At 37.4% G+C, this 8,548-nt stretch overlaps 1 pseudogene; it reads left to right on the forward strand.

Annotated features, from left to right (window-relative positions):
• Positions 1 to 2,903: 2,903 nt before the first annotated feature.
• On the forward strand, positions 2,904 to 5,919 carry LOC121244264 (annotated as a pseudogene).
• Positions 5,920 to 8,548: the final 2,629 nt, after the last annotated feature.

Here is an 8,548-nt window from a genome sequence, read left to right on the forward strand (position 1 = left end):
AACTTGATACATGTATAGTCCCATTATTTCTCCTTTGTAGACTATTGACCCTCGTGAGCAATGTGCTTACACCTATTACTATTAATTAGGAACTTAGGCTATATTTAGATGTTGAACTGAATTCAGTTGAATTGAATTCTTTATAAATAGTAGTGAATTGAGTAGTAAAAAGAGTTATGTGAGATCCATCTAAACTGAGTTTAAAATATGTTTAGATATTAAGATAAATTTTATACTTTTTATGAGAAATTAAAAAAGGTTGTGAGTCTCAACTATAAAGATGTTTTAAGTTAAAAAAAATTATGGATCCCACGTATAAGAACGTTTTGAATTGAAATGAGTTTAATAATTTAAAAGTTGAGTGTTTAGATATTAGACTCAATTTAAAATTAGATTCAACTATAAAATTATTAAACTGAATATAATATTTAAACAGTCAACTCTTCTTTATTCAAAACTTTATTTAGTAAAATGCATCTCTCCTCGATCTGCCTCAATCTGCGTCCATAAAGTACTCAGAGATGGATTATCATAATGATCAAAGTCTTGTTTTTTTGTTTGTTTATTTATATTTGGACGAGCAGTGCTAGCTGCAGGGTGCAGCACCAGACGGCCCCTATAAGGGTAATATTTTTTTAAAATATTTTTTTAAACAAAAACTTATATTAAAATAACTTCTTTAATTATTAAATAAATAATTTTTTTTATCGGAACCCGAGACCCAACTTTCGGTGAGACCAGGATTTTTCATTTTTTGACGTTCTGTGTCTTTTTCGTCGCCGAAACTTCTTCTTTGTTGGTTCTTTGTTTTCTTGTCTTTCGTTTTTCTGACATGCCACTCTGGCTCTGTTCTCGCCGAATATTCTTTGTTGGCTTCTTTATCAGAAGAAAAAATTACTATGCTGCTTAATTATTACCGCTCCATTTTATCATTTCGTAAATTTTTTTTGTTTTATTTTTATTTAATAGTTAAGAAAATAATTTTTAGCATATTAATATATTTTTTATATTTACTTAAAATATCTAAAAATGATAAATAAATAAATAAATAATTGAATTAAAAAAAATACTATTTTTACACTAGCAGTCAGTTACAGCAGTAAGCTGCAAGTGGTACAGTAGTGCAGCTCTTATGAGAAATGCTCAGGAAGTTGGGAACCATCGGGTCCCGAGCATTTCTCCCGATTGTTTTTTTAAAATTTAATATTTAAGTAATTATGTTTTATTGATATTGTGATTTTTTAAAAATATTTAAAGATATAAAAAATTGAATCAAAAATTAAAAATAAAATAAAAAATATCAAATGGTCTTGCTGGTAGCCAATGGCCATCCTCGTACTACATCCTTCAGCACGACTCTTTTATTGATGCCAAGGACTCAAAGTTTGATGATGCCGACTTAACAGATTTTATATTGATAGTGCTAAACTATTTTAAGAAGGTAGATCAACATAAATATGACAGGCCAAAACGGTAAAAGTTTCTCGAAATGGGACACTTTTGTTTACGTGTCAGTATTTTGATCATAATTTTAGTTACGAGTATTATTAGAATAGTATATATGGCCCCAATTCAAAATGTTCTTTTCGGCACGGATGTTGTGGTCACTAACTATGTTTGGTTGTCTCCATTTAGACCTCGAAATTAAACGTTTCCTCTATTAAATCGTTAGTTTAACTTACTTTTTTTTTTTTGTCTTTTATAGAAATATTTCGCTCTCACTTTTATAGATGATTTTTGCTTCCGACTTGGACAAGAATTTTTGCAAGATTCTTATTGAATTTTTCATTTTCAAGCAAAGTTCTTATAATCTCAAATTACCATAGCTATTTGAGCCCAACTTGTGGGTTTCAAAAGTAGTTTTCAACTTTATTAATAAACCTTACCTCAGAGTTTTTTCTCTTTTGCATCTTTTCTCAATCTCGGTCACTAATTTTTCTTGATTAACTAGCCGTTGAAATAATTATTATTCTATTCAGCATCATTTATCCATCTTCTAGACATTATATTATGTAATATCAAAAGAAAGGTACACTTTGCACTCTCAAATTATTAAGGTTTTGCACTTCGCTTCACAAACTATTAAAACTGGCATATTGTTCATGTGATACTATATATAATAAGAATAATGGTGGGTGATGTATGAGATTCTATATTATTTGAGAATGAGAAGTTCTTACTCTTTATAAGGTTTCAATGAGACTCAACTTGTCTCATCGACTAATCATTTTGAAGTATAGATCATATTGTGGTTTGAGCCTTCTATTCGAGCATTACCCTTTATGATAAGGATAAGAGTAGGTACTGATGTATGAGATCCTACATTATTTGAGAATGAGAAGTTTTTGTTTTTTATAAGGTTTCAATAGGACTCCAATTATATCATTGACTAGTCCTTTTAGAGCATATGCTATATGATTTGCCCATTGATCCATTGGGTTGTTACAACTATGGAACAACAAAAAAACTAATACTTTAAACCCTTAATTAAGATCTAATATTAGTCAAAATTAAAATGCCAGCTTTCTTTTGGTAGTACGCTAGCTACACCAACAGATTGTATTTGAAATCAAAATAAAGAACAACATTTTCATATAACTAGCAGCTAGGAGGCTCCATTAGAAAAGATAAAGAAATTAGTTGCCAAGAGCTGCGGTTCTCGACCATTAAAGTTAACAGAACCGCTACTAAGTGGTCAGTCTAATCTTCGAGGAAAAACAACCCTCCACTTAGAAGCTGCCACTTCATAAATCATACTATACTCACGCTACACTCGTGCACATGGGATAGGAATCGCAAAAACCATCATTGAGAGGAGAACTGCGTTCACACTGAGCAGCTTAACTTGATCACATTCACTCCAGAATGAACGCTGAATCGAAGGGGTGGGTTTTCGGAGGGGGATGTGTCTCTCTCCCCGTCTATCAGCTATCAGCGCCAACTCGTTATCGTCTAGCTCCTTGTCTCTGAATGGCAATGCCCAGATCGCGGAGCTGGAGCAGATTTTCAAGAAGCTCGATGTCAACGGTGACGACAAGATCTCATCCTCCGAGCTCGGATCCATGATGAACAGCCTGGGACAAACGGCCATTGAGGAGGAGCTCTAGAAAATTATCCAAGAGGTAGACGCCAACGGCAATGGCTGTGACACCCCGACTCCCACATACAAAAAAAAAACACGAGAATCGTGACGTCGGGATGATGACAACACGGGTCACGCATCCCAACGATAGTGTCAAGTGTGTGCAACATGCAAAAGTGCACAGTAAAAATCGCAGCGGATAATATAAATAAATCAACTAAGTACCAGAATATTAAATACAAATATTTATAACAAATTATCTTTAAAAAGTTATACAGTCATCCCAAATATATTACAAAGGCAATACATAAATAATTGATAAAGCGAATCTCGAGAAACAGAAGTAATCCGAGATCACTCCGCCAACGGAGCCAAGCTTAAGGCTCGTCATTCACATCTGCATCAAAAGCTGCGATGCCATAAAATGGTACCACAGGTAAGTATAAACCAAACAACTCTCGAGATAATAACATATTAATGCAACCAACATGCATTCATATGACAAAATACACTTAACCATAAAATACCATTTTTTCCAGAAAAATGATTATTTCCAACACACGCCAAAATCCCATTTTGGCCAAAAAATATAGTCCATCATTTTTCCAGAAAATGATTCACACAAAACAAACTATTTATCAGACACTGTAGGCGGGAATCGCAGGCGGGACTCTAAGGCGGGACTCTACCACCGTCTCTGCTTACCACCATCGCTACCGCGTGCACCATAGGCGGGAATCACAGGCGGGACACAACCACCATCCCTACCACGTGCACCGTAGGCGGGACTCTACCACCATCTCTGCTTACCACCATCCTTACAGTTCCTTTCCACACAATGAATATTTATCACACACAATGAATACTTATTAGAGCACTGTAAGCGGGAATCACAAGCGGGACTATACCACCATCCCTGCTTACCACCATCCCTACCGCGTGCACCGTAGGCGGGAATAACAGGAGGGACACAACCATCATCCCTACCGCGTCCACCGTAGGAGGGAATCGCAGGTGAGACTCTACCACCATCCCTGCTTACCACCATCCCTACAGTCTCTTTTCCTTTTTCTCAAACCAGTCAATCCAGTCGTTTCAAACACACTCAGAATCATTTCACATGAAAATCCAATTTTCAAACAAGCACATGAAAACCCAGTTTTCAATAAACACATGAACATGAATGTATGTACACGAAAATCGAGTTTCGTTTACAAACATGATCATGCGTGCAATATGCCATGTACATGAACAATGCCATAACAATAACCAACAATGCAAACCAAACACACAACAACTCCGTCCACAATTCATCCGACCCCCGAACTCCTCGGACTCAATCCTGCATAACCGACCAGTTCACAGATAAAAGGAGTTAGTGCAAAAATATATTTAAATCACAAAAGTTCTTTAGGAAAATACTTACAGTGCTATATAATAATTTTCGAAGGATCACGGAGCTGCAATAAGTGGCAACACAGCTGCAGAACAGTGCAAAATGCATTGTGACCGTGGGTCTGAAAAACCCACTTTTGAACGAAGACAAACCAAGACCCAAAATTGATAGGGTAGGGCCTAGAGAGGTCGGTGAAGCCAATGGTGGTAGTGGTTGGCCGTGGGTGGCGACGCAAATGGTGGTTTTAAGGCCAAAAAGCCCAAAACATAGATGGAGATAGATGAGCTTCACCGGTGGTAGATCGGAGCCAAGATTAGGTGTATTGGGTTGCTAAGAGGTCGATGATGAAGTGGTGAAGAAATGGTAGCCGAAGGTGGCGCGATGGCGGGCGCGAACGAAGAGAAGGCCGCGGCTTTGGACGGTTCGTGGAGACTAATGACGGCGCGATAGGGGCTGAGATTGACAGAGAATGGTCACCGGCCGGTGAGGAAGCAAACGGAAGGGGCGGTGTGGGCCACGGCGGTGCGGCGGCAGTGGGCTAGGTGAGGCGACTCGGACGCATGGGGAAGAGGAGAGAAGACGTCGCTCGGGAAGGGGAAAAGCAGAGGAAGAAAAGAAAGAAAGAGGAAAGAAAAAGAGAAAGAGAAAAAGAAAAGTGGGGAAAAGAAATGAGGTCCAATCCTCACATCTTGGGTCACAAAAATGATCTAACGAAAAAGATTTTAAAACAGCAAGTTAATTAAAATAATTTAAACGTAATGATAAAATGAAAATAAAATACTTAAATCCAACAATCAATTAATTTAAAATAAAGAACAATTTAAATGCATCACAATAACAAATATTAAGAAAACATAACAAATTAATTTTCACAATTAAAAGATCATAAAAATAAACCCACTAAAAATCCAACAAATTTAAAATAAGAGAATACATTTTTGAATAAATAAAATAAAATCCTTCAATTAAAAATACACTAAAATGCGGGGTGTTACAATGGCTTCATCGACTTCTAGGAGTTTGTTGAGCTGAACACTGAGGGTGTCGATTTGGAGGAGGTGTTGGAGAATCTGAAGGACGCGTTCTTGGTCTACGATATCGACGAGAACGGGTTGATATCGGCGGAAAAGCTCTATAAGGTCATGAAGAGCCTGAATGTCGAGTGCTCGCTTGCCGAGTGTAGGAAGATGATTAGCGGGGTCGATCGCAATGGCGATGGAATGATCAGTTTCGATGAGTTTAAGGCCATGATGATGAACGGCTTGCGCATGGATTTGATGGACAGATGATCATCATCCTCAACATTCGTTTCAGAATTCAAATTTAAATAAACAAAAGTTTTTCTCTGAACTAGATCTAAGAAACTTCTTCAAAAATTTATCATTTTCCTTTCTTTATAACATCTAGAATTTCTTATTTCTTAAGAGCATGCACCTCTCAAATGCCCAAAGACAGTGTAAGATCGATTCAGATAAAAATTATTTGGATCGGGAAGGGGAACATGGTATGATGAGAAAGTCTAAGGGTGGGTTTTCGGAGGGGGTTGTGTCTCTCGCGAAGGGAAAGGGGCTGCGTAGGGGGCTGTCTCTTTTGCAATGTCTAATTCCATGTAGTGCTGGTTTACATTAATTGTGGTGGAAAGTCTAGGTGTCAGTACACTATTGGCAGGCTGTTATATGAGGAACGTTAGACGGACCGGCTTTAACGAATTCTCTAAAGTTAAAAGAAAGATGTCTCGAAAAGTGACTGTTATGTAAGTTGTGTTGTTAAACAAGTAAAATTGAGAGTAATGTTCACAATCTTCATCTACCACAAATAGATAAGATCTAGATCTGAATTTTAAAAAATAATTAAGCAGTACTTCACGCGGTTCAATTTCATTTTACAGAAAATGACAAGAAATGTTTCAGAGCTACAGCCTAGTACAGTTAAACCACATGATGGATATTTTTATGTCTTTGCTAGCTATTGGTCAACATTGTCTCAACTTCTTTTTAATCAAATAGTGAACTCACACAAGTGTAATTAGACAGTGTATTACTTTACCGAAGTTGATTCCTTATTCTGGAAAAATCAAACTTTCTCAAAGTCTAGTTGATATTAGTACTTAATAATTTGAATATGACAGCGATGAAGCATGCATCACATGACAGCCAGCCTGCAGGATCAACCTGAACAAATCTTAAAATTACCGGGTTAATTAATATATATATATATATATATATATATATATATATATAAGCCATGCATATATATGATCAGTAGTCTTTACAATTAATACAGGAAAAGTTTTATAGATGTAATGCATTTTAATTGTCCTCTATGTTAACTATGTTAACCACATAATAAAAGACTATTCAAATATGATATATATATATATATATATAGCAAACGGCGCTAAAAACCCTAATGGCAAAATCTGCTTTCTTGGCTCGAGTCGAGTGGTGTGTCTAGACTGCATCGAGCAAATGGAAAAAACAACATTGGCTAGAGTGGGGTGTTGAGCAGGGGCTCGAACAAATATTAAGGTTTATGTCTTGCTCGAGCTCACTATTGCGTGGAACTCGAGCGAACTCACGGGTTGAGTTTCGCTCGAGAGCACGTCGAGCAAGCACTCTATTTCTCGATTTTCAGCTCTAAAACCGATCTCCACATACACTCCAACAATCTCTCACTTGGAGACTGAATCTTCACATGTCAGTCACTGTTTTCAGCCAAGCCCTATCATCTCTACAGCTCACAGCTCCTGTCTTCAAGATAGAAGACGCACTGGAGTCAAGCCTGACTTTAGTTTTCCACGTATATCATCCTTAGTTAGCACATCCACTGGGAGACTCACAACTCCTACTACACTAGGAGTATTCAGTCTCGAACCAATCTTGGCAACCTTAGCCAATTTTCTCAGGCTTTCATGAGGAACGACAAAGCTGACTTCCTTTGATTTCCTTATAATGTTTTGCTCAATCAAACCTGCCTTTTTGCAATCTTGAATTTTCCTGCACATCACTAGATTCTAATGTTAGATACAAAGAGTTAGATCTCTTACCATGGACTAAGACCAGTGCGCCCTTAGTGATCTTCCAAACTCCTCCAAAGAACGCTATTGCATAACTGCTGTCATCAAGATGTCTCACAGAGATCAGGTTTTTCTTCAGATTTGGAACGTATCTGACTTACTGTAAAGTGCACACGCCCTGTTTGAAAGTGTGATGCACACATCACCCACTCCCACTACAAACAATGCCTCTTCATCAGCATGATACATCTTCCCAAAATCACCAGCAACATAATTCTGTATGATCTCTCGATGTGAAGTGCTATGAAAGGAAGCCCCTGAATCCAATACCCAATCATCAAACAGAGTGTCCACTGCAAGAATTAGGGCATCATGAATTTCTTTTATCACTACATTCACAACATCATTCTCAGCACTTTCTTTATTCCTGCAGTTTTTCTTAATGTGGCCCGGCTTGCCACAACTCTAGCACATGATCTGCTGCTTAGATCTCGTTTTGCTCTTCCCCTACTCGCGGAGCTTGACCTGTCTTGTCCTCTATCCAAATTGCCAACATTCAAGGCTGATTCTGAACCCGAGAACTCACCAGATTGACCTGTCATGTCACATACATTGTCATAGTTCAGTTTCATCTTGCCGGCTGAACTTCTCACACCAATCCTTGTGGCCTACCAACTATTTGGCAGCGAAATCAACGCTCTAATCTCATCATCAAACTCAATCTCTATAGAAGACAGTTGATTTGTGATTGTATTGAATTCATTCAAGTGTTGGATCATAAACATACCTTCTGACATCTTCAGATTAAACAATTTTTCATCAGGTACACTTTGTTATGCGCTGACAACTTTTCATTCGTACCTAAAAAAGTCCTCATGAGATTTACTGTGATTCTCTTCTTACTGACATTGTGTGCCACTGTTAAGGTCAATCAAATAATTCCCAGAATCTATCGATCTAACAGGATGGTGATCAATGTCCAAGTGTGGTGATGAAGTGGTGGTGATTAATGGTGAGACAATGATGGACACATTATAACAAAATTGACATTTAT

This window comes from Juglans microcarpa x Juglans regia, chromosome 8S (assembly GCF_004785595.1).
Source record: "Juglans microcarpa x Juglans regia isolate MS1-56 chromosome 8S, Jm3101_v1.0, whole genome shotgun sequence".
NCBI lineage: Eukaryota > Viridiplantae > Streptophyta > Magnoliopsida > Fagales > Juglandaceae > Juglans > Juglans microcarpa x Juglans regia.